The sequence below is a fragment of the Haliotis asinina genome, chromosome 9 (genome assembly GCF_037392515.1).
Source record: "Haliotis asinina isolate JCU_RB_2024 chromosome 9, JCU_Hal_asi_v2, whole genome shotgun sequence".
Lineage (NCBI taxonomy): Eukaryota > Metazoa > Mollusca > Gastropoda > Lepetellida > Haliotidae > Haliotis > Haliotis asinina.
The window spans coordinates 27,370,791-27,397,203 of record NC_090288.1 but is presented as its reverse complement, the minus strand read 5'-3'; the positions used below and the strand labels follow the sequence as shown (position 1 = coordinate 27,397,203).

The 26,413-nt window shown below is 37.8% G+C and overlaps 1 long non-coding RNA gene across 1 annotated transcript; it reads right to left on the bottom strand.

Annotated features, from left to right (window-relative positions):
- Positions 1–1,601: 1,601 nt before the first annotated feature.
- On the bottom strand, positions 1,602–23,715 carry LOC137296009 (uncharacterized). The gene is made up of 3 exons (XR_010957616.1): positions 23,509–23,715; positions 2,437–5,212; positions 1,602–1,962 (listed from the first exon to the last, which is right to left on the bottom strand). It is a non-coding gene; the product is annotated as an uncharacterized lncRNA (long non-coding RNA).
- Positions 23,716–26,413: the final 2,698 nt, after the last annotated feature.

Sequence of the window (26,413 nt, the reverse complement as noted above, 5' to 3'; positions counted from 1 at the left end):
AAGTTCAACGAATCGGCAATTCAGCCCTACGAGGAAGGATTTATACAACCATATACAGACAGCTTTGCGAAATAACAGGTGATGCGTAAACTGCCCCATATGTGTAAATTACGCTGCGCAGGATTATAGTTCAATATATAAAGAGTTGATTGACGACTTGGTGAATGTGTTACGATATCCCATCTCAAAGAGAAATAGTGCACCAAAACATAACTCTAGTATTGCATACACAAATGTTTTCCAAATGTCAATGTCTCAAATAATTAATGATGAAACTATGTTCAAAGTCAGAAATACGAGTTAGCACATAACTTCTAATCTACTAAATGAACAGACAGTTTAAGAAACATGGACGTTAACATTTCAAAATACACTCTACATATTCGAATCTATGCACATTTTCAGGCATTCCGAAGAAGAACAAGGAGTCATCACAGACTTACTTGAAAAGCTGAAAAGAGACGACTCAGACCCACGTCTTGACAGCTGCTGGTTTCGACCAAGGAAGTAAGACAGTATTCGCTTGAATAAACTATATCAATGTTGGGTGCGCAATGTCCCTATTGGTAACTTGTTTATACAAATGCCTCTGCTTTTAAAGTATAGCTGTGAATCTCTTGATATCCGCAAAGCCACTGTGTTCAGTGTTTCTTATGTTCTAAAGGTTTATGCAGCTGGTGTTGCAACATAACTTTAGGATGTAATACGTTTGTACTGATGCCCTTAGCATACAGACAAGACCAAGCTGGTTCTTATATTTAAAAAGTGTAAATTTTGAAACTGATAGTAATACATAGGTCTTGTCAGTCGTTAGGTTTAACTATGGTCACCACTCCTAATATATCCACATACCACCTCTACAGTGAAGGTTATGTTGCTGGAATGCAAACTTTAAGAAACATCCATGGGTTGGAAAGTAGTCTCCCATTGGCTACTCCTTAGCAGTGTAGATGTTATCTGCTCATGAGTGACAGGACCGTAACGGCCATGGGTGCTTGGTAAGAGCCTGGCGATGTCAAAGATTAACCTTGGAATTTACTACCAGAATAAGCATGTGCATCATAGTAAATGTCCAACACCCCTTTCACTCCATACTTTGATGACTACTGAGATTCACTTGATAATCATATATGACATTTTCGTTATTACATATTGTCTGGGAAGAAAGATATCGATATTTCCCCCTATATTTTTCACCCATCGTATGGTGTCACGCCCATTTCCAAGCGGAAATATTGTTCACAGCACTCTGTACCAAAACCCCCTGCTAATATGACAAATGTACTGAAATAATATATTGTTTAATGGATTAGGACATCACCACTTCACGCTTAATTAAAATGTGCGCTTACACCAGCTCCATTCAGCCTTTGTTAAAATTACATATACAGAGATTATTTTCATTTTTATTATTTTATTTTTTACAGATTAGAATGAAAATGCAGCAGAGAGGGTTCGGGTGATAATCATTATTAAAATTATTACCATTATGGGAAAAAGATATTTGTTTGGAGAGGTTGTTATTATTAATTTCAGCGAGACTTCAGGTGACACCTTTTTACTGGTCATGTCAACACGGTGGCAAAGAACAATGCTTGAACAGTTTGGCAGTGCTGTTTTATTGGATGCAACTTATAAGACGAACAAGTACAACCTTCCCCTGTATCAACTGGCGGTACGGACAAATTCGGTGTATGTTCCGGTGGGTTTTATTGTAACCGAAGATCAGACCACGGATAGTCTACAGGAGGGGATGGAGAAATTTACTTCCTTTCACAAAGAGTGGAAGCCTGAAGTTTTTATCATTGACGACGACCAGAGGGAAAAAAGAAGATTTTTCCAAGTAATCAAGCACGCACACTTACTCTTTCTCATTCATCTCAGTTGTTTGTTTTCATACAAGAATTCTCATCATATAAATAATTGCGTATTTCTCCTTACTTTTTATCTCGAAATAGTGATCTGACATATTCTGGATGATTATTGCTCTCTCTCTCTGTGTCTGTCTCTCTCTCTCTCTCTCTCTCTCTCTCTCTCTCGCAATTAACTTTGAACTGCACATTTCCGTTTTCAGATAGCAGTTATTACATCTGCCATTTCCATGTGAAGCAATCATGGAAAAGATGGTTACAGAGGATACCATCTAAGACAGATCAGGAGGCGATTATGTCAGAGTATGTGTCTGGGCCTTATCATTTGCAACAGAAATTATATAATGAATAATGTCAAAACCCATTATCAGAACAGTAAAACATACAAGCAGAAAGTTGTGCATCTTTATAGGAAACACATACGGCATGATGTAAATGAAGGATGATTGCAATGCATGCAAAGTTAGATGTGTGTAGGAGAGAAGTATATCTGATGTTTATGTAAATGTAGTAATTTGTTTAAATGAAATTATGCCAATTTCAGATAAGAAGAGTTGATTTGAACCTTACATTTGGAATCTACCTCCTTTAATCCAGTACAAGTTTCATATGCACTGTTCATTTGGAAGATTGATATAATTCGTAAACATAAAGAAGAATGCTGAACATTAATGGAATGACATACATATAGGTACACATTTTAGCCTCTGAAATAGGTGTAACACTGATCTGTGTTAAGATCATTGTGTATAAGGATGAGACAAATGAATAATCATAATCAGTTTCTGTAAAACAATCCCTTAACATATCCCAGTGTATGTCAGTCCTTCCATGTAGCAAGGTTTGGAATCTGGTAATGGTGTATTATGCCTTCTGGAAGCATATTCCAAAATCTTGAAATATTTGACACATACATAACTAATGCTTTATTTCAAACCTCAGATTCGCTGTCTTAGGTACATGTCAACAAAATCCTTCACTTTTGCAAATTGTTTTTTATGTTCCAGCTTCTAATGACTTAAAATTTGTCTTGAAGTAAATTGTCTGATGACTCAGGACTGTGGTACCTAATAATGTGTACATATTTTCTAAGATAATTATTAACACATGACATAAAATACTCTTCAAACAATTAAAAATATCTTTAATCCTTTGGTACAACTTATGCTTTCCTTCTATCTGTGCTTCTAACTGTTTGCAGCTTAACTTACATTGAGATGAACATATTACTGCTTTTATCCAGCTTGTCCAACATAATGTCCTGCTTGGAAGAGTCGGACTATGGAAGTCAAGTTCAGGAACTCAGAGATAAGTGGGGGCACTACAAAAACTTCATTGAGTATATGGATAACTTCTGGCTGTGCTCACCTAAGGTATATGAAAAAAAAATAAGCACTGTATTGACTGCAAACCTTAAGGGATTTGAAGTCAGTTGTGTGAATGGTACATGTCTTCACCTAATCACATACTGAATGCATAATATGACTTTTATCAAGAATATATGCACATTTTTTTCAAATAGTTATATTAAAAGTCATATTCCATATAACAACATATGCCAGTATATATTTCCATTTTGTATAATGACTGTTGTATAGCTGTTTCAGAATTTAAATCATTTATCAGTAATGATCTTGGCCTCACCTGTGCCTGTTTATGTCAATGAAACATACTTGCACATTGTAGTACAATAGCAATGGAATTCTTTTGTACAGAAATATTGAACACAAACATATGAATTTGTGCTTGTATGTGATACATAATATTACAATTTCAGCCATGGGCCATGGCCTTCAGACATTTTGACCAACATGTGGGACTAACAACAAACAATGGTGTTGAGAGGCTTCATTCTCTGTTAAAAAGAGAGCAGAAACATTCTACAGACATGACCATAACTGGGCTGATTGCACTTATAATGAAACACCACAACAACAGTCAACAGAGGTACAGTAATTCAGATATTTCATTTGATTTGGTAATGGTTAAATGTAGGATATGAATACCTGGTTTGCTAATGTCATGTTTTCATGCAAGTAAGCCCACACTGGAAATGCAGGCTTTATTCTTTCTGTAATGTTATATGCATTGTTTAAGATATTAGCAATTGGCATAAGAAAGTCCTACAGAATATGACTTGATGGATTGATTCACTGTATGCTTTGAAAAAGGAATATTGATGTTGCCGATTGTGAAATGCTTAAGTCCTGCAAGGCATTAGTTCATTTATCTAAATAAAGTGGGTTCTATCAATGCAAAAGTGTTATATGGAGTTGAGAGGCTTTGATGCACAAAATCTATGCCCTTTTTTGAGGGGAAAGAGATGAAAGCAATGAATAGAAACTGTTAATTTCTCACAATCACAAACAGACGAGGTTACAGTTGCAAATGTGAATTTATCATTTAGTAGAAAAATGTAACCCACTGCAACTTGTGGAAGTGTGTTACAGCAAAAGTGAAATGAAAATGTACGTATATCACACTTATGACAAGAGTCACTACTGATCTGACAGTGACTTGCCACATTTTGTACATACATGTGTTACTTAGCATGATACTTTCAATGCTAATACTTTTCTCTGGTACATGCTGTATACTAGATACATATGCATGGTGTAAACAGAACCAGATTATGTTATCAAAATACAAGCAATTATTGTATGCAGCAAGGACACAATTTAGTACAATATAGGTCAGGTTAATTTTACTTACTGTTAACTATATACACCGATGCTAAATATCCTAAAAATAAGCAATGTCATTGCAGTTACTATGAAAAGAATGACAAAATGAAGATGGCACTGAAGGATTCGGTCCCTGGGTTCTTGAATGGGAGAGGGTGGACATGCTTTGAACACTGTAGAAGGAGACTAAATGAAGCTATGCAAATGGAATCTATTCACACAGGTGAATCGACTTATCAAGTGAAGAATTACAGTGTTGTTCTAAATAGGGGGACCAAAGATCTCTGTCCTTGCCATGATTTTAGAAGACATTTTCTTCCATGTAAGCATATTCTTGCCACATTGTATAACAACAACCTGCCATGGGAAGCTTTACCCAAGGAATACAGAAACACTCCAATGTTACATGTAAGCAAGGATTGTAGGAAATCCCTGCCAACAGTCATCAATGTCAAAGTTCCAAAAGCATCTTTAGAAGATGTTCCTTCATGTGGAAACACAAATGGTGAAGAGTCAAGTGGCACATCAATGAAGGCTCATACAGATGATATTGGCACTGCCCAAGAGAAACAAGTAAGCATGAGGTTGCTGTGTGAGTTGAGGGATCTGCTGTCAAGGTGCAACTGCCAGGAAACAGTGACTGAGGCCAACCAGTCCCTAGAAAAGATAAAGAAAACTGTTCAAAACAGGAACTGTTTTCGGAGAAGGAGAAAACATAGGCAGATGCCTAGAGCAGCTGTAAATTTCCTGAAGTGTAAAGTACACAAAAAGTATTTGCTCAACAAGAGGAAACATATGATGCGTAAGTACTGAGGTAGATATAAATAGTGAATGATTATTCAAATATCAGAAAAATAATGATAATGAGTTTATGACTATGCATGCCATGCCAATTTACACTCATCAGAGGTGTACACAAAGTATGCAATCTAGACTACCATTTGTCCGACTTTCATTTGTGGAAGTCGCGGTGGCTGAGAGGGCTAGGCGGCTAGATGGGACTCAACCAAAAAGTACTAGAATTTGTACTTTACTAAGAAAGTGAAATCCCAAATATGGCATATGTCGTATGCATGTATTGCTTCTAAGAGAAGTTAATGCACAAGAGATAAACTTTCACAATTTTACTTGCAGAGAAGGCAAAATGGCTTTCAAGTGTCTCCAGAAAAAATGCTGTCAAAAAGGTAACCCTTTACAAGAATGAGCAAATTAAAAAGAACACAAAAACAAATAAACAAAAAAAAACACAATAAGGAGGAACAGGACGACTATTGTTCCAACCAATCAGCTCTATGCTTTCTGGTAATAAACTGATTCTTTAATGTTAGTTTATAATTATGGTGATCATTGATCATACTTGCATACTTGCATGCTTTTTAAACAATACTGACCAATTGCTGGAGCATGGACATTCTGTGTTTGACCAACAAAATATGGCAAGTATCACTGTAAGTGTAAACAGTGAAAACTCAAAATATATCATTCTTAGCACAGTGTCATACTGTTTGCAGAATCTAATTACATATATTATATTTATTTCTGGGTACATATAATTAAAATGTTTTCATGTCTATGTAATACAGCAATGCACTTATGAAGTCATAAATATGTAACACTATGAAGTAAAGATAGAACCTGTCATACTAGACGAGGGCCACCTCTGCATTTGAGGGAGAAAGCAGGACATGGACAGAAACAATAGCCTCAACTAAAGAATCTGTTGAGGACATCACAAACACACAGGTATGTAAAGTGTACATATTTTGAATGTGCAAGATGTGATATTACATTTTACAAGAAAAGTAGGAATAAAAAGCAGGTGCAACTTAATACTACTGAATTTTTATATAAGGTGTCCTAAAAATGACTGTTTCTTTTAATGATTTAATAACAACCAATTATCATTACTTCCAGCACAAAGTATATGAGTCAGATGATAATAAAGCTTGTATTTCAAGAGCTGAGGTAAGCTAAATGTACATGAGTCTACCTTAGTTAACGCCACACTCAGCAGCATTACAGCTCTACTCAGACAGTATGTGTATATGCCAGTACTTGAGCCTTATTTAATGATTAGAAAGATACAGTGCAAGCAAAATTAGGGTATAGCATCAGGTATGAGTTTTATGGTTGTTGATGAAACTTTGTACTGAACTTTACAAGATAGGTGTATAAACAGAAATATGTTTAGAGTGAACACAAAGCAGAAACACATGTAACAGGAACATAATCAACATTTGTGAATTTGCAAGCTCTAAAAAAATGTGCAATAATAAACATGTGGTAAAAAAAGGTCATGAAAATGGACTATTAAGAAGCATATGAATCACAAAAAATACTCAAATATATATACAACATTATATCATGACTTCAGTAAGTGCTGGATTTTGCTTGGTTAATCAAAATCATTCAGAGATATATGATCAAGTTATATACCTCTGATTTTCCAACACATCATGTATTTGTTGAAAATCTGAAAATAATCCTGTTATGGTAGAATGGAGATCGTAATGTGTTGGAAAATCAGATGTATAAACATGTAATAAAATTATAATAGCTCTAGATTTTGAACTTAAAACCTCATACTACGCGTTCATTTTTAAATCAAATTTACAGCTATTACAATTTTGCTATATACCTATGACTTTTCCAACACAGTATATTTATCTCCTAAGTATTTGTTTTTCTATTACTGATATTACCAGGTAACCTAAACAAGAGACTAAATACAGATTTTACTAATGTTAATTATTAAGTTTGGTTTAGTTGTGAACAAAAATGTGAGTGGGATACAACTTCATAATGACATTTAAAAAAAACCCATTATTCTGGTTGATAGCACTTGTGTTAAGAACTAAATAGTTATAGTTATAAGTATGCATCTTAGACATGTGAACCTCACATAAAATATCAGAGAATGACTTCTACTGAAATGAATGTATAGAATCAACAATCCAATGTGAAATCATACGTATACTTATGTGACACCGACCACTTGTAGGACGATGACAAAACAGAAGATGACCTACCTACTATGGCAAGTTTCATGGTAAGTATGTAGAAAAAACAAGACATTAAAACACTCTTAGCACTGCCTGGTACTGTTGGTAGAATGCATAAGTTACACTTAAGGCACACCTTATTAAAATATCTGATAACCTAACATTTCAATACTAGCAAGTGTAAAGAAACATGCTGGTAAAGACAGAATGCACATTATCTCATACTAGGCAAAGTCAGCACCAGTAATTGAGGAAGGAAAGAGGAAATTAGAGCACAACAACACCATGAAGGTAAGTAAAGTACATACACTTGCAAAGTACAAAAATGATCTTAATTCTTTAAAGAAAGGTTGGATCAATGCTGTGTTTTAAAAAATCAGGAATTTCTTAAAGTAATTAATTGCCATGAAAGAATTCCTCAAGTTAACTGATTTCTTAAGATGTAGAGATTATTACATGAGCAAGTGTGTCACACAACTTATACTAAACAAGTGTGAATTCTTTTATTAATATATAATTTTGCATGAGTTTCGTATGACTTGTATGACACACTTATGGGTTTATTTCTATTAATCTATGTCAGTAAAGAAAAACTGTTGTTGGTGACCTAAAATAAGAATCCTTGCACAGGGCTTACTAACATGTTGTTCTTAAGAAGTGTCTGCCCCTTATGGAAATGCATTTTGGTGACAATTTACATTCAGGTTAAATATCTTCTCTAAAATACTTTAAGAACATCTGTGACTAGCGTAAACCATAAAACCATATAAATGTAATGTTTCCACTAATGATGTTAGGTGATTGAGTGAAGTGCAAACCTTGAAACAGTAGGCTGTATGAGGTGATGACATGCATCATGACGTTAGTTACATTGTGATGTATTAAATACAAGAGTGCAATTATGAGGGGGCAGACTTGAATGATGCAGTGACACCAACATATTGTGACGTAATGCAAAAAGCACACAATATTGTGTGATAAAGTACTGTCAGTGCCTTTGATGTTTCACCAAAGCATAAACAAGTACTAAAGAAAGTTAAGTGTGCCTATGTTTGCCAACTGACAAAGTACTCAGCAGTGGAACAGTAATGAAAAAGTCATAATTATGACACTAACACATGTGAAACTAATGTAAAATATCTGAGGATGGCTTCAATGATGTATAGAATTAACAATCCAATATGAAATCATACATATACTTATGTGACACCGACCACTTGTAGGACAATGACGAAACAGAAGATGACCTACCTACTATGGCAAGTTTCATGGTAAGTATGTAGAGAAAACAAGACATATTTTTAGATATTCCAAGCACTGTGTTTTATTTTTCATGGAATGTGAATGTTATATATATATATGTCTAGATACTGGTACATCTTATAAATCTCTCTGATAACATTTACTTTTTTCTTACTAGCAAGTTGTTGTGGTCTGATTAATTGAAATAATCAAAAATGACTTTACAACCAAGCAGTTGATAACATTTTCTCACAATACAATGTAAAATGATTTTTTAACCTCTGTTTTATATTTTTTATGTTTTATGTTTTATATTTTGAAACACTTGACTGAATATTTATAGAAGACTGGGTAGTGTAACATTAGTGATCCCCTTAAATTAGCAAGTTTACATTCATGTGAAATCTGCATATACGTGTGCATTTTTCAGATATAACACAAAAATAACCCAAACACATGACATGTTTCTTTATCACTAATCTGCAATAAGCACCTGAACAGGAAAGTGAAAAATGACAATAACCAGTTTGTTTTGGAGAATGGTCATTAGTCGTAAACCAATAATGAGAGAAATATTTCAACCAATTCCCAACACTGCTAACAAGTACCTATGAAGTTATAAATGTTTGTGATATTATGAAGTTAAATACAAAAAGAGCATTCTACCCTTATAGGCAGAGTCAGCTGCATTTGAGGATAGAAAGAGAAAGAGGACAATATCAATAGACTTGACAAGAGATTCCGATAAGAACACAAGCTCAGAGGTATGTTAAATACTCATAGTTGCAATGAACAGAAATGATATTTCAGTTTTTTATACATGAAAATATGTACTAGACCCAAAGGAAAGATTCTATTGTATGGTGTGTTATAAGTAGCAAAATGAATATTCTCATAATATCACAAATTGCAGGAACAAGATGAAGATTCAGACAGCCTACCCCTGTTAACATTTGAAGGGAGAAAGAGGAAAAGAAATTTCATAACGCCAACAACTGATGCTAACACAAACAAAAAGGTAAGTATATGACCTGTGCCTTTATGTTGATGTAGATGTACAAACGCTTTCATTGGGTTTCAATATGAACTTGTAATGAACTAATTGCCCCATTCTTTACAGAATGAAGGAGGGGAGACACATCTGATCAACAGGAGACACAGTGAACCTGTAAGTTACTCAGTTAACATTGTCATCAGAATGTACACATTTGACTGAAGTATGGTTTACTTTTTGTTGACTGAAAACAATATAGGATGCACAGGATACATCAGTGTTTGATGTTAAAATAAAGCCTCCAAGCAGTAAGGTTGTGATGACATACAATGACAGTCAGTGAGTACAACCTCCCAATCAACGTGAAGCCTAACACTACCAAAATGCTGAAGGTGGTCAACACCAATAATGAGAAAAATATGCCCCTGGTATGCAGCATGAAGAGCAAGTCTATACTGGAAAGCATAATAATTATATGTGAAGTTGTAACATTACAGAAGTGACAGTTATTGTTCATGTTACTTTCAGCTACCAATACCTTTGGATTTCGAGTCCATATGGAGGTTACACTCAAACACAAATGCGGTGATGGCTGTAGTTCATGGACATAAACTGACAGGGAAAAGCTTCGGAGCACTAAGATCAGGGCATGAAGTTACAGATGAGGTATTTCCACATCAACTAACTAGTATGAAACTGGATGATGGCATACTTATGTGACAAATGGAACACCTACTATTTTTGTTAGGTAACCTGCACAATCATGTCATTGTTATGCATGGATTTGGCTTCATAATTTTGGAACGACGTTTTAATGATATAACACATAACACAATGAATTTGAACATACTGCTTAAATTGTAGCAGCATGTATTTAAATCAGTTTCTCAGTTGCTTAATGCCACATGTGACAACAGCCCAGTTGTGTACTGGTGGTCTGTCAAGACGTACACAGGGAACAATGCTGAATCGTGAGACTGCAGGACATGTATTTTTGAGTGAAATGATTGCTTACCATTTTCACAGATACTCAATGCATACTGCAGTGTTAGATGTGGAGACCGAGATGATGTATATCTGATGGACTGCCTTGTTGCAACAGATGTTATTCTCAAGCATGGACAACCACCAGCACTCAGGAATGTAAGAAATACAATCATTGTCAAAAGTTTGCATAGGCATTTTTTACAATGGATTACCTTTGGTGGACAAATACAAACGTGTTCAAGAGGTATAAATGAACATTTATGTCTCCCCACTCTCTCTGGGACATTTAAAGCAAGATATATACTACTGGCAAACAAGGATAAATTGGACCGGCACAGGGAACATGTTCACGAGAGGCATGCGATGCATGGCAAACCCATTTGGTTTGTGAAAGGGAGAGCAGATGTAGGCTAGTGCAACTGCACAGCATGATGATGAAATGTATTCCGCTTGTAGCTGCACGTGCCTCCTTCTCACATGGTCAAACTTATTTGTAGAGAATCTGGGGCCCCTGTGCTCACAGCACCAGTGGGTAGCACTCATACATCCTGATTAGAGCTGACATGCTATTTCAGCATGATGGTGGCATGTCGAGTCTAGACCAAACAATGCAGTGATCAGCAGCATGTAGGATATGATGATGTGTGAAATAAGTTAACTAACAGGGTTACCAAATCCCCTTAGTTACTACTCATGACAAAAATTGGACAGTGAAGGCCAGTTCCATCCCTTATGTTCACAGATTTGCTATTTCAAGAGTTTTGTGCACTTGATAACTGACTTACCCAAGCGGACTAAGTTATAAAGATGTATTTCTGCTCATTCATAAACACATTGCATATGATGAGAATATGAGTTGTTAATACTAGATTATTCTGTAAGATGCTCTTTGCGTTATGGAATTAGTAACTAAATAAAGAATGGAATGTGTGTCCTTTTGCAAAATATAAAGCAAAGAATATTGTTTAAAAGAACCTATTTTTGGGACAGGTGGATCTTCTCTCAAAAGAGATGATACTGGCTCCTCATGTGACAGGAAGGCATTGGCAATTGTTTGTGGTATACCCCAAGAATTATGAGATTGTATATATAAACCCAATGGGTGAAGACACATCACATCAGAGTAAAGAGGCAGTTTTGTCAGCTTGGCGGAGAATACTGAGAAGCAGATGTAAAATAGGTTTACTGGACAAGGAAACACTTCAGAAAAGATGGAGGCTGACCACAAGAGAACATCAATTACAACAAGACTCCACAAGCTGTGGTATATATGTGATGAAGGTAACACACATTTTTGAAAACTAATTTCAGCTAAAATGAATGGGCAACAGACACAGCTGACGTCAAAGAAAATCGAAACAATATTACTGCTTAAAAATTTTAAATAAATCAGTGACCTTATTATGTCTGACAACAGTAACCACAGTTTAACATTACTCACCCAGACATTAGACCAAATTCTTATGAATAAAACGATTTCAAATTTCAGTTTGTTGACATTCTGCTTGATGGGGAGAACATGTGTACCAGATTTGATACCGCTGAGTCAAGAGTACAGATAGTATCACATTTGTTGCAAGAAGCTGGTAAGTACAGATTACTGAAACATACTACTCTATTAGTTACCTGAGTTACATGCATTATAACTTGAAAGAGTAAATTACACCAATGAACATTTCCAAAAAGTATAATCAATTAACAGTAATGTGAACTTCTTTAAACAAATATTGATGTGTTGTTTCAGATTTACATGCAATGGCAGATATCTGTAGAGGCTGCTCAATGCAAACACATATGGAGGACAATAAAAGATGTGAAACAAAAACACAAGGCACCAAACCAAGGGCACAACGATGGGTAAGGATTTATGGCTATTACAGCACATAATACTGAAGAAATAATGTTTCAATAACTTTTATATCCATGTGGAATGACAAAATGATAAACATTCTGGACTGATGGAAAAGACACACACCTGAAACAATAAAGCCAAAGTAATAATAATGCCTTGGTATTGCAGGTACAGTGTGAGAGCTGCAAGTATTGGTATCACCTTGAATGTTCAGGCAGAAGGGAATCATTTAGAACACTGCAAAATGAGACCTTTGTGTGCTGTGTGTGCCAGGTACCTGATGTAGAAAATGAGGGCAACAGATTGGAAACTTCATCTTTATTCCTACAAAAAGGCACACAGGAACAAAATATGTCCCATGGATCACATACTAGGCTGGCTGGACACACAGAGAATAACTTCCAATTGATCGCCTTAAATGGACGCATAAGGAAATGTCAAGGATGCAGAACGAACTTCATTCACCCACCAGTTGCACCATTTGACATAGCTGTGAGACATCTAGAGTACAGACAATTTTACAGTAAGAGGGCAAACAGTCTTCAATCATTTTGGACAAATTCTCACTATCACTGCAGGGCACAGTGTATACTCACAAAAAACCCGGATTTCACACTTAGCAGGCTCGTAATTGATCCAAATGTGATACTGACAGACAGTCACATACAGCATTTAGCACAAAATGGTATAGACTTAATGTATGTTATAAATTCAAGAGTACCCTATTTCTAATCTTAACAACATCAATATATACACCAGATGTCAGTAAGGATAATAACACGACAATGAAGACTTTTCCAGCAGCCCCTTACGGAACAGATGCCAGTCATGACAATCAAGACTCTCCTAGCTCCCCTTTCAGAACAGATGCCAGTCATGACAATCAAGACTCTCCTAGCTCCCCTTTCAGAACAGATGCCAGTCATGACAATCAAGACTCTCCTAGCTCCCTTTCAGAACAGATGACAGTCATGACAATCAAAACTCTCCTAACTCCCCTTTCAGAACAGATGACAGTCATGACAATCAAAACTCTCCTAACTCCCCTTTCAGAACAGATGACAGTCAGCCAGGATAGCATGACAAGCAAGACTCTCCCAGCAGACCTCACTGTAGAACAGATGGGAGCCAGAATAACACGACAATGAAGAGCCTCCCCAGGAGCCCTCTCTACAAAACCAATGCCAGTCAGGATGACATGACAAGCATGACTTTCCCAGCAGCCGTCTCTACAGAACACATGAGAGCTAGGATAACATGATAATCAAGACCTTCCCAGGAGCTGTCTATACAGAACAGATGCCAATCAGTGAGGATAACATAACAATCCAGACTTTCATAGTAGCCCTCTCTACAGAACAGATGCAAGCCAGACATGCAGTCTAGACTTTAGACCAGCCTAAAACCCCTCAAAGGAACCTTCAGAACAGATAACAATCAAGACCCTTCCAGGAGCCCTCTCTACGTACAGATGCAAGCCAGGATAACATGATAATCAAGACCCTACCAGGAGCCCTCTCTACAGAACAGATGCCAATCAGGATAACATGACAGTAAAGACTCCTTATGCACAGAACGGATGCGAGCCAGGATAAAATTATCAAAAAGACCCTCCAAGGAGCCCTCTCTACAAAACCGATTCCAGTCAGTCTGGACACAGGCAGACTGTAGCGCAAATGGGTTGCTCAGCATAGACAAAATGACCAGTCCTCTTACATGCGAGCAAAGCAAGCAAAGGTTGACAACATGCTTCTGATCGAAGAATATTTTTCATCTCAAAGTTTAATATTGCCACCATCAAAGGTATACACCCATTTCTTCACTGGGTTGTTCTCTCACATTTCCAACCCCATGTTGAACAATTACTCACATGAAATATTTTTTATTCAACATTTTAAGCGCAACCCTTTTTATCAGACCGTTCTTTGCCTCCATTCTCCCTTCCAGCTTCCGGTTCAATGGAGTGAAGGAACAGGAGGGTGTTAGGGTATTATTCCATATGGAATATGTACAGTTACCTCCCCTGCTTCATTCGGCCATTACGCCAGAATTGCTTATATGTAGTATTATTGTCATGAACATTCTAACAATAGTGACGATAGATAAGACAAATGAATTGCAAAAGGTTCTTGATAAAACTAGGCAATATGGTATTTTTGTATAATTTCTGCTTATTCTTTTTCCGTCACTCCATTCAACCGGAAGCTGGCAGGGGTAACTGAGGCAAAGAACAATAACAATACCACGAGTGGTGCTAAAAATGTTGAACAAAACATGCTTCGCATGAGTAATTATTAAACATGGGGTAAGAAATGTGACAGCACAACTAAGTGAAGAAATGGGAGTGTACCTTTAATAGTGGTGATATTCTATTTGGACAATAAAACAAAATATGTTTTGATCAGAAGCGAGGAAAGCATGTTGTCAAACTTTTGCTGACATATAAGACGACGTGTAATATTCTCTATGTTGCGCAACCCCACTTGCGCTACAGTGTGCCTGTGGTAAGGATAACCGGACACTGAAGACTCTCCCAGCAGCCTTCACTATGGAACAGACGCCAGCAAGCCAGGAAAACATGACAAGCAAGACTTTCCCAGCAGCCCTGTCCACAGACCAGTAGCAAGCCAGGATAACATGATAATCAAGACTGTCATAGCAGCGGTCTCTACAGAACAGATGCGAAACAGGAAAAAATGACAATGAAGACTCTCCAAGCAGCCCTCTCTACAGAACAGATGCGAGCCAGTATAACATGACAATGAAGACCCTACCAGGAGCACTCTCTACAGAATAGATGCGAGTCAGGATAAAATGACAATGAAGACCCACCCAGGATCCCTCCATACAGAAGAGATGCCAGTCAGTATAACATGACAATCAAGACTCTCCAAGCAGCCCTCTCTACAGAACAGATGCGGACCAGGATAACATGACAATGAAGACCCTACCAGGAGCACTCTCTACAGGACAGATGCCAGTAAGTCGTGATAACATGACAATCAAGACTCTCCCAGCAGCAGTCTCTACAGAACAGATGTGGGCCAGGATAACATGACAATGAAGACCCTTCCAGAAGCCCTCTCTACAGAACAGATGCCAGTAAGTCAGGATAACATGATAATCAAGACCCTACCAGGGTCATGAATATCAAAACAATCAAGACTCTTCAAGCAGCGGTCTCTACAGAACAGATGCCAGTAAGTCAAGATAACATGACAGTGAAGACTCTCCAAGCCGCCATCTCTACAGAAGCGATGCGAGCCAGGATAACATGGCAATGAAGACCCTACTTGGAACCCTCTCTACAGAACAGACGCGAGTCAGGATAACATGACAATGAAGACTCTACCAGAAGCCTTCTCTACAGAACACATGTGGGCCTTGATAACATGACAATGAAGCCCTGCCGGAAGCAGTCTCTACAGAACAGATGCCAGTCAGGATAACATGATAATCAAGACCCTCACATCAGCCCTCTCTACAGAACAGATGCAGACCAGGATAAAATGACAGTGAAGACCCTACCAGGAGCACTCTCTACAGAACAGATGCCAGTAAGTCGTGATAACATGAGAATCAAGACTCTCCCAGCAGCCATCTCTACAGAACAGATGTAGGCCAGGATAACATGACAATGAAGACCCTTCCAGAAGCCCTCTCTACAGAACAGATGCCACTAAGTCAGGATAACATGATAATCAAGACCCTACCAGGGTCATGAATATCAAAACAATCAAGACTCTTCAAGCAGCGGTCTCTACAGAAAAGATGCGAGTCAGGCTGAAATGACAATGAAGTACCACCCAGGAGCCCTGTCTACAGAACAGATGCCAGTCTGGAAAACATGACAATCAAGACTCTCAACGGAGCCATCTCTACAGAACACACGCAGGACAAGATAACATGACAATGAAGACCCTTCCAGAAGCCCTGTCTACAGAATAGATGACAGTCAGGATAACATGATGATCAAGACTCTCACAGCAGTCCTCTCTACAGAACAGATGCCAGTAAGTCAAGATAACATGACAGTGAAGACTCTCCAAGCCGCCATCTCTACAGAAGCGATGCGAGCCAGGATAACATGGCAATGAAGACCCTCCCAGAAGCCCTCTCTACAGAACAGATGCCAGTCAGGATAACATGACAATGAAGACCCTACCAGTCTCTACAGAACAGTTGCCAGTCAGGATAACATGACAATGAAGACTCTACCAGAAGCCCTCTCTACAGAACAGATGTGGGCCTTGATAACATGACAATGAAGCCCTGCCGGAAGCAGTCTCTACAGAACAGATGCCAGTCAGGATAACATGATAATCAAGACCCTCACATTCGCCCTCTCTACAGAACAGATGCAGACCAGGATAACATGACAATGAAGACCCTACCAGGAGCCCTCTCTACAGAACAGATGCCAGTGAGGATAACATGATAATCAAGACCCTTACAACAGTCTTCTCTACAGAACAGATGCCAGTAAGCCCGGATAACATGACAATGAAGATTCTCCCAACAACCATATCCACAGAACAGATGCGAGTCAGGATGAAATGACCAAGAAGACCCTCCCAGGAGCCCTCTCTACAAGACCGATGCCAGTCAGTCAGGACACAGGCAGACTGTAGTGCAAATGTGTTGCTCAGCATAGACAAAATGACCAGTCCTCTTACTTGCGAGCAAAGCAAGTAAAGGTTGACAACATGCTTCTGATCGCAGAATATTTTTTCTCAAAATTTAATATTGCCACCATCAAAGGTATACATGTATTTCTTCACTGGGTTGTTCTCTCACATTTCCAACCCCATGTTGAACAATTACTCACATGAAATATTTTTTATTCAACATTTTAAGCGCAACCTGGGGTATAGCAGACCGTTCTTCGCCGCCATTCATAGCAGCCTTAACTTCAGAGGAGATGCCAGTCTGTCAGGATAACATGGCAATGAAGACTCTCACAGCTGCCCTGTCTACAAAACAAATGTCAGCAAGTCAGGATAACATGACTGTTGAGACCTGCAAAGCAACCCTCTCTACAGAACAAATGCCAGTCAGTCAGGATAACATGACAATTAAGACCATCAAAACAGCCTTCAGAACAGATGCCAGTAAGTCAGGATAACATGACAATGAAGACCATCAAAACAGCCTTCAGAACAGATGCCAGTCAGCCATGATAACATGACAATGAAGACCATCAAAACAGCCTTCAGAACAGATGCCAGTCAGCCAGGATAACATGACAATGAAGACCATCAAAACAGCCTTCAGAACAGATGCCAGTCAGCCAGGATAACATGACAATGAAGACCATTAAAACAGCCTTCAGAACAGATGCCAGTCGCCAAGGTAACAAGAGAATCAAGACCTTCCCGGCAGCTCTTTCCACAAAACAGATGTGGATAACCTGACAATAAAACACCATTAAAACTGCCTTCAGAACAGATACCAAGACCCTCACAGCAGCCTTCACTTGAGAAGAGATATCAGTCAGTGAGGATAACATGACAGTCATGACCCTCTCAGCAGTATTTGTTTCTGAAGATATACCAGTGATGGTGACATGACAAGCAAGCCTCTCCCACCAGCCCTCTCTACAGAACAGATGTCAGACAGTCTGGATAACATGACAATTAGAAGACTCATATAGAGTGTTCAATGCAGAAACTGTGCTCATCAGGATAACCTGACAATGAAGAATGATTCAAGCCGATGCTTGGGAGCTGTTTGTGTTGGGGTAGAACAATGAAGTTTTTCAATGAGACCTTTTAGCCCCCCTTTTTTTTTTGGGCCAGATACCCTGGGCCTCCACGCGGCCTGGCCTGGAAACTATGCCATTCATGAATGAAAAGCTAATACCATTTCATTAGAATGGGATAGGCTAACACAGGGTGATTCATTTTTTTTCTGACTGACTGAGTTTGGTTTTACACTGCTTTGAGCAATATTTCAGCAACATCAGGGCAGAGAACACCAGAAATGGGGTTCACATATTAAACCATGTGGGGATTCACACCAAGGTGTGACAGACCAAAGCTTTAACCACTAGACTACCGCAGTGAACCTCAATGTTTTTACCTTGATAAACCATAACACAACATATAAAAGAAATTCATAAGAACAATAAGCAAATATTTTGGTTAACTCCATGATGAGTAAACAGATACATGTCGAGCATATGAATAAACACATGTAGCACATGTACTTCAAATTACACTTTTTAAGATGAAATTAAATACTAACTCAACAGGGTGAACAAAACAATATTCTGATAAGATGGAGTGACACCTACATGTTTCACAGTATGACAAAACACAATGTATTACAAGTGTTGTTAGAACAAGCTAAATACTTGCACTGAATGGAACATTAGACTGAGCATTACAAAAACATTATTGACTAGGGAGTGATGGTGTTTTTAAAGCTCTCTGATAAAAATCAGGTAGACATTATTTTTTTTTGTGTGAACATGTCTTGAATGTGTGAGATGCTGACATTAAATGTACTGGGATAAATAAAGGACATGGAAGCTAAGAATATGAGGTTAGATATTTACAAGTACATGAGTAAACTCCTAACTAAACGATTGAGGCCTTCAGATTATGGATGGAAAGTATACTTGGGGAACATAAGGAAAGAAAGAGAACTGCAGAAGTATACAGTGAACCAATAAGATATCAATGACATAGGGTATAAAGCCAACATCTAAGAGGTGACTGCCATTTATGTGAAGCAGCAGTGGGCTTGTTAGCCAAGAGGTACCACCCCTAGTGTACAGAACACAACCTTCTGAACTTGCAAGAACCCATGAATGCCTTGGTATATGAGCAAATGGTGGACACATGTATTTATACAAACACCTACTTGAAGGTACAGCAACATGCGGTTAACCTGGACACAGTACCATGACTTGTACTTGTGTACCTAGCAACTCAGCTGTGAATGGGTACCTTGTAATGACGATGAGAAAGCCAGAGTAATGGGTGCGAAAAGTGACTGCAAGTGTTGTATGACGCAAAGTGAGTTGAGATTGATAGTACGATGTACAGATTGACACGCAAGGATGGAGGGAGACATATACCAGCACCTAGAAGAGGTATTAGTTGTGTTAGTTATGTGTGCTATACATATGTACCATAATAACCTAGTAATAATGTCAGATAAATAATGTGGTAATCTCAAGCGGTATTATTGTAGGTTCTGGAGATGCTTATATTCATAAGCCATAGTGTTCCTGATCAAATAATGTTTGCCACTGGGCTGCTGATGTGGTAGTGGGAGGTGTTTGCAGGACCAGTGAGAGGGACACTTGTATTTGGGAAGTGGGAATATTCTCACAGTGGCTAAGCTGACTTCAGAGTATGCACAGTAAACATTATATGTTTGAAAATTTTGTGTTATTTTGAGCGTGCATTAATAAATGTGCTTGTTTAAGTTTATTGTGTTCTGTTGTGATTCAAGTAACACTTGGGGAATATTATTATTGACCACATGCATACATGGTTTTGTTAGTCATAAGCCGACCGATATTGTAGGTACAAGACAACACAAGGATCTTGTGAATACATGTGAATACATTTTGTGCAAAGGAGATGATGTAGGCAAAAGGCATTTCAGTATTCTGTGAAGTGAGATCATCACCTCTTTCAGCTATGAGGCGGTAGGTGACCTTCCCTTGAGTTGTGCTGTTGATGATTACTGAAGTGATACAGACATATTTCTGTTTTAGGCAATTAGCACACATTAACTGTGAAAACATTTCAGCGAATCAGGAGAGTAGGTTTTTAGGTAGGTTAAATAAGTAATGACAAATGCATACATGTGATTGCGAATTATGCCATGGTGGTGTTGGGCATGACAATGTAGAAGTAGTGCTGAAAATACAGGTGTGACTCATTGCCCAGATTTGTATATGAGGTGATGCTGTGGGGTGAAACTAAGGATGAAGGTTTAATGCTGCAGTTCCACAGTTGGTTGGTTGGACTGGCTTTTAATGTTGCACTCAGCAATATTCCAGCTACTACAATAGTTCCTGGAAGGTGTATCAGTACACATGTACCAGTACAGATTCAACGACAGTTATGGAAGCCCAAGGTGAACTGTTGAAAGTGAACTTGCTCTGTTAGTGTTTTGTAAACAAATTATGGATGTGTAATTTGGAACAGATGGTGTAAATTTATATCATAAAGAGAAATATAACTTGACAAAACTGCAAACATTATTTTGCCATACATAAAGTAGTTTATATTCATATAATGTGATGACATATCAGCAGTAAAGAATGACAACATTTGTGAAAAAAATCTTGTGAACAAATACTTACTTTTATAATTAAATGTAAGAAGCTTGATTGGTGCGTAGAGTACTGCTTACACATGAGAAGAAACTTCATGGCACACAATACACTATTATGCAATGCATTAAACCAGCAAGAGCGATATACAATGCATGTAAATTCATGATAATACATATAAATATAACATAATTGATTTTTGTATGGTTTTATATTTTTCTATTGGTGACTTTCTTTGTTGTTTTAAGAATTAATATACAAAAAGCAAGTTGGAAGGCTGAGGGAAACCACAATGTGTAGGGTGATAGTGTTGCTAAGGTGTATGCTGGGTATTGTAAAACTAGTAGAGTACTAACACACACCATTCAGAGATAAGTAAAAGTTCTACCCTGGGACCTTTACGGGTCCCATTTAAAGAGAAAGTACAGGGTGATTTAATACTATTCATTTACAACAATATACCATACTTATGACTGTTATGAAGAAATTATTGTACCAGTTATGAGAAACAGTATTTCAAACACACTTCCAACCCATTATGTGCTATCTTTCCAACACTAGAAGAATACAGTGGGGCATATGAATTTTTACAACAGTATAAGTTTAAGCAGCTTTTATAGATATATATACTGAAAGATATTCAAAACGCGATTGGTATTTGTTGTCCTGGAACAAAAACAACCACATTCATTAAAAATGTTGTGCATATGCCCTATAAAAGCACCCATGCTTGCCATAAAAGGCGACTCAGCTTGTCGTAAGAGGCGACTAACGGGATCGGGTGGTCAGACTCGCTGACTTGGTTGACGCATGTCATCGGTTCCCAATTGCGCAGATCGATGCTCATGTTGTTGATCACTGGATTGTCTGGTCCAGACTCGATTATTTACAGACCGCTGCCATATAGCTGTAATACTGCTGAGTGGCGTAAAACTAAACTCACTCACTCCCTATAAAAGCACATGGAATTGTCATACTGAATCACATTGAGCAAATCTCACACTTGACACAAGACGAAAATAATCAGACTGTTGCTATGATTAGCAGCGTCTCTCCAGATCTGATGATTGTCAGGCATTGTAGTGTGCATTCATACACCATTGGGGGCCAAGGGAAGTGATGCATTTCTCCGTGACCCAGTGCGCCACCTTTGACTACAGCTTGACAGGACCACAATATGCGAGTCTCACATTTGCAAAATAGGTTCAAAACAGTTGGTGATACTGCAAAGAGGACAAATGACTGCCTTAATGCAGGTTTAACATACCCTTTGCAGATGGGCAGCAACAAATGTAAGAAAGACTTGAACATGGTCGTTTTTGAACATGGTCGTTTTGACCAAAGACAAGTGTTGAATTGACGTCGGCCCTTCAATATTACTGACCATCCAACAGCTGTTTCTGAGAAATGTGTGTGTTCCAGTGATCCCCGAGACTGCCTTGCAGTGCATGGTGGATATACACAATATTGACTGCAAGTGCCCCCCTCCTTTGTTTGATGCTGTTGCGTCGCTGACATTGTTGTTGATTGGACATGTTCTGATTAAGTTATCCACAGATGTTTATTTAAAACAAATGGGCCAGTTACAACTATATATGTTAACATTTGAGTGAGTAAATAAAGTATGAATGTCAAATTCCATTTTTAATGGCTTTCAGTACATTACCAGTTATTATGTAACCGGATCACTCAGTTTAATGAGTTGATTGTCTATTTGATCATGTTGATTGACCTGAAAGTCACTTGGAATGGGGTAGACCTATACCCATAGAAACAGAGCTTCAAATCTAAACTGGTTATTCTGAATGAATTCCATTTCAGAATTTAGGATATGACAGCATTCTAACAGGTTATTCATACCATACTGTAAATGTGATTTTATATTGGAGAAAGCAATTATTGGAGACGTTTATACAGTAATGAGGTGTTTGCTACATGAGCTGATGGACACTACATATTGAGACCCATGTTGAAAACTACTTGAAAAGATTATACAAAACATTCCAAAGGCCGAAGTGACCAACATGCACCTAATGGGGACACACCTATTGCACAGATGAGCTAATACCATAACCCCTAACAAGTGAACGCACATAATAACAGATTAGTTGATCCCATCGCATTTATAGTACTACAGTTTTACGATGAATGGGGAATTAAATGTGCTACTAGTTACAAAACAGGTGTCAGGTAAAGTCGACATGTGGAAATGTCCAGTGGGAAATTGTCCTACTGGGGAAATTTCCTACACTCACTGGCTAGAATTGGTCTTCAGCAATCCCTTCTTTCCCAAAAAGACAACTGTGCTTGTAGTAAGTGACAACTAACAGGATCAGGTGGTGAGGCACGCTTACTTGGTTGACCCGTCTTCGGTTCATCTCAACTGAACTCATGCCTAATGTTGTAATAATATACATATATAGAATTGCTAAGTAATATACATGCTAGAAGAATGAGTTAATACAAATATTAAATATCACTTGGTGTTATCCCAGTTGATAATAACATTTAAAGTATTAACATTCCATATTTAGGAAGAATGTGTTTGAAGATGAACATATCTACAAATATTGCACTCACCATTACCGCAGCTGGGTACTATCTGTTGGAGGTACCTTTAAGCACATGACACCCGCTACACATAACCTTTATACAGATCAAAAACACAAACACAAAAACTACGCTTATTAAACCGGAATACTGATGTTGCCCAGGACACTGTGTGATTGACACAACTTTACAGTGCAGATACCGACTGACCACAAAAAACTTTGTAATGTTAGACGCGAGATGTGGCGGTTGAGGTGAATTGCCTCCCTTGGAGATACTACAGTCGAGAAAGCGAACACGCCACCGCGGTCTCTGAACGAGAGTGAAATAGCGACGACCGCATCACAGTCTAAGGCTGCGAATATTGGCCTTTATCAAATCTAACTTGTCGTTCAGTAGGGCAGACTTCGGACAGGAAATGAGAAGATACTCTGTCAAAATGACACATATTAATGCCAAAATGCGAAATCATCACAATGCAAGAGCATGTTAATTATTTTGTCAGAGAAATACGGGACGGTTGGGTCAGCCTTTATTTCATTACTTTTGTTAGAGATCCTTGCTGTGGCTATTTCGCACACCTCATGGTGACACCTACAGGCAAATCCCCGAAAGTAACTTTTGTGAAGAAGAGCTTAAATTCGAAAATGCGCATTATTTAATAAAACTGGAAAGAATCAAGATTTGTAAATACTCTTTAATCAGAAAACTGATCTATAATTTCAAAATTGAAGCGAACATTGAGAGCGTCAAAGTCTCTGCATTTGGAGTGGGTCGTCACTCTATACACCCAAGAATTAAATCCAAATGTAAGCTCTTGGGCTTAAATACGGAAAGAGAGATATGACAATCACGTGTCATCAGATATATCACCATGATTTGTTTTCTTCATATTATATGATTATTAAATAATTGTAGAATTATTTAAGTGGAATAACTAGAAGAGTTATTCTTCAACGCATCTATGAAGTTCCCAGATTTTGTTATCTGTATGAACCAGATATGTAGGAATCGGTGCGGCAGCTTTTGGTTTGAGCGTTTTCTAGTCAAGCTGGGTTCGAGTCTCTATATACATGTATAATGTGTGAATCTAATTTCTGGTGTCCCCTGCCTTGATATTGCTGGAATATTGCTCTAGGCAACGTGAAACTAAACTCACTCATTTGCCCATGTATATATCGCGTGATTTGTAGGTGTTGCTATTGGTACATGGTTTAAACGACGCGATATTTTACTACAAAGATTATTATGTAAACACTCTAAAGTCTGATTGCCATGCGTAAACGTAATCGTAGTGTGGTCGATCGTTTATACTGTTTGGTAAATGTAAGTTTTTGTGTGCTTAATGGGTACTTTTAACGTTGTGTTTGGGAATTTGAATCAAACATGGTCCCGGTGTGTTTATCTAATAATACTTGATAAGACAAATAATATATGTCTCCTTCACTGGTGTATACTTTCACAATTGTCTAAAACAAAAATTGCCCATGATACATTGTACAGATTACTTAGCATTTTTTTAAATAATGGTATCACAGGCTGTGTAGAATTTATGTGTAATAATACTTTCCTCTCACTGATTTTATGTTTTTAGATGGAGGGGGACTTCTGTTGAAACTATTTGTTGAATTACAGTTTTGATGGCATGTCACTACCAGTTACCTAAAAGTCATATGCAGTTTATTTTCTAAAGACAAAATGGTTTATAAACACTGATATTTGGAACCTCTCAGCTTTAGATTTCAAAATCATCTGGGTGTACAAGTTTGATGTCCATGGTAATTACTAATATCAATATAACTACAGCAGGTTCACAGGTTATTCATATTCTCAAAATATCAATCACAAGAATTATCCTATGACAATGACAGTTACAAATAGACAGATCATAGTATTATGTCCTGAAAATAATTTTATTTTTGTCTGCTCTCCAGAAGATAATAGTTTTATTTTTTTCCATCTCCCATGGATGATAACTAGTCAAACACAGTCCACAGATGCAGCTTAGATGGACTGGAGTTTGCCAGAAATGCAAAAAGGATGCTGTTATCTGCCCAGTCAGGAAATGGTTACGCCACAATGACTTGGAACATACTCCACAATCGCAAGTGCAAGCCTTTTCTGAACATGGACAGCTGACAAATGATATAAATTTGAGTTGTTTGGGGGATGTTCAGACCTGAGAAATCTCAGTCATATTCAACCAAACACAACTGAAGAGTTCAAGAAAGGGAAGTCCTTTTCTTGAGCATGGACATGATCTTCTTCTAATATCAACATGGGACACTGCTGCATCAGCTATTGTAGAAACTTTGGATAATATTGAACACCTTGGGAATGATCGACTTTGTCAAGGAAAGATTCATCAGAACCTATCAAGAAGAACAAACTGTCACTTTTGTCATCACCTCAAACAAACTGACAGTCATCCTCAAAGAAACAAATCAGAGTAAAGAATGACTGTAGTCATACATACAATGTCAAACTAGAGAAGGCAATTTAGATGGATTTTTCAAGCATGCCAATCAAATTCATATTGATATGCTTTGACCATCGGTTAAATCACAGCTTCTTCAGTGTCTGGAAGATGTTTTCTGTCTTACCATGAATAGACCAGAATTTGGGCTAACAATACTAGATGGATCAACAGTTGTGATTATGATGGAACCTTGAGAATATAAGATATTTTCATCGTTCAGTGAGGGAGTGTTTACCAAGTATCTAGAAAACCAACTGGAAAACACAAACACAACAAGACTTGATATTTTCTGGGATATGTACAAGACGGCGTGTAAGAGTAGGTGAGTCCATGGACAGAGAAAGCGAGTTGAAACTCATTTCTTCAATATTCACAATATTGATGTATCTTAGAACAAGTGACGATGTGAATCTGAACAAAGCAAGAAAGTTTAAAGAGAAGACAACAGTTTATCAG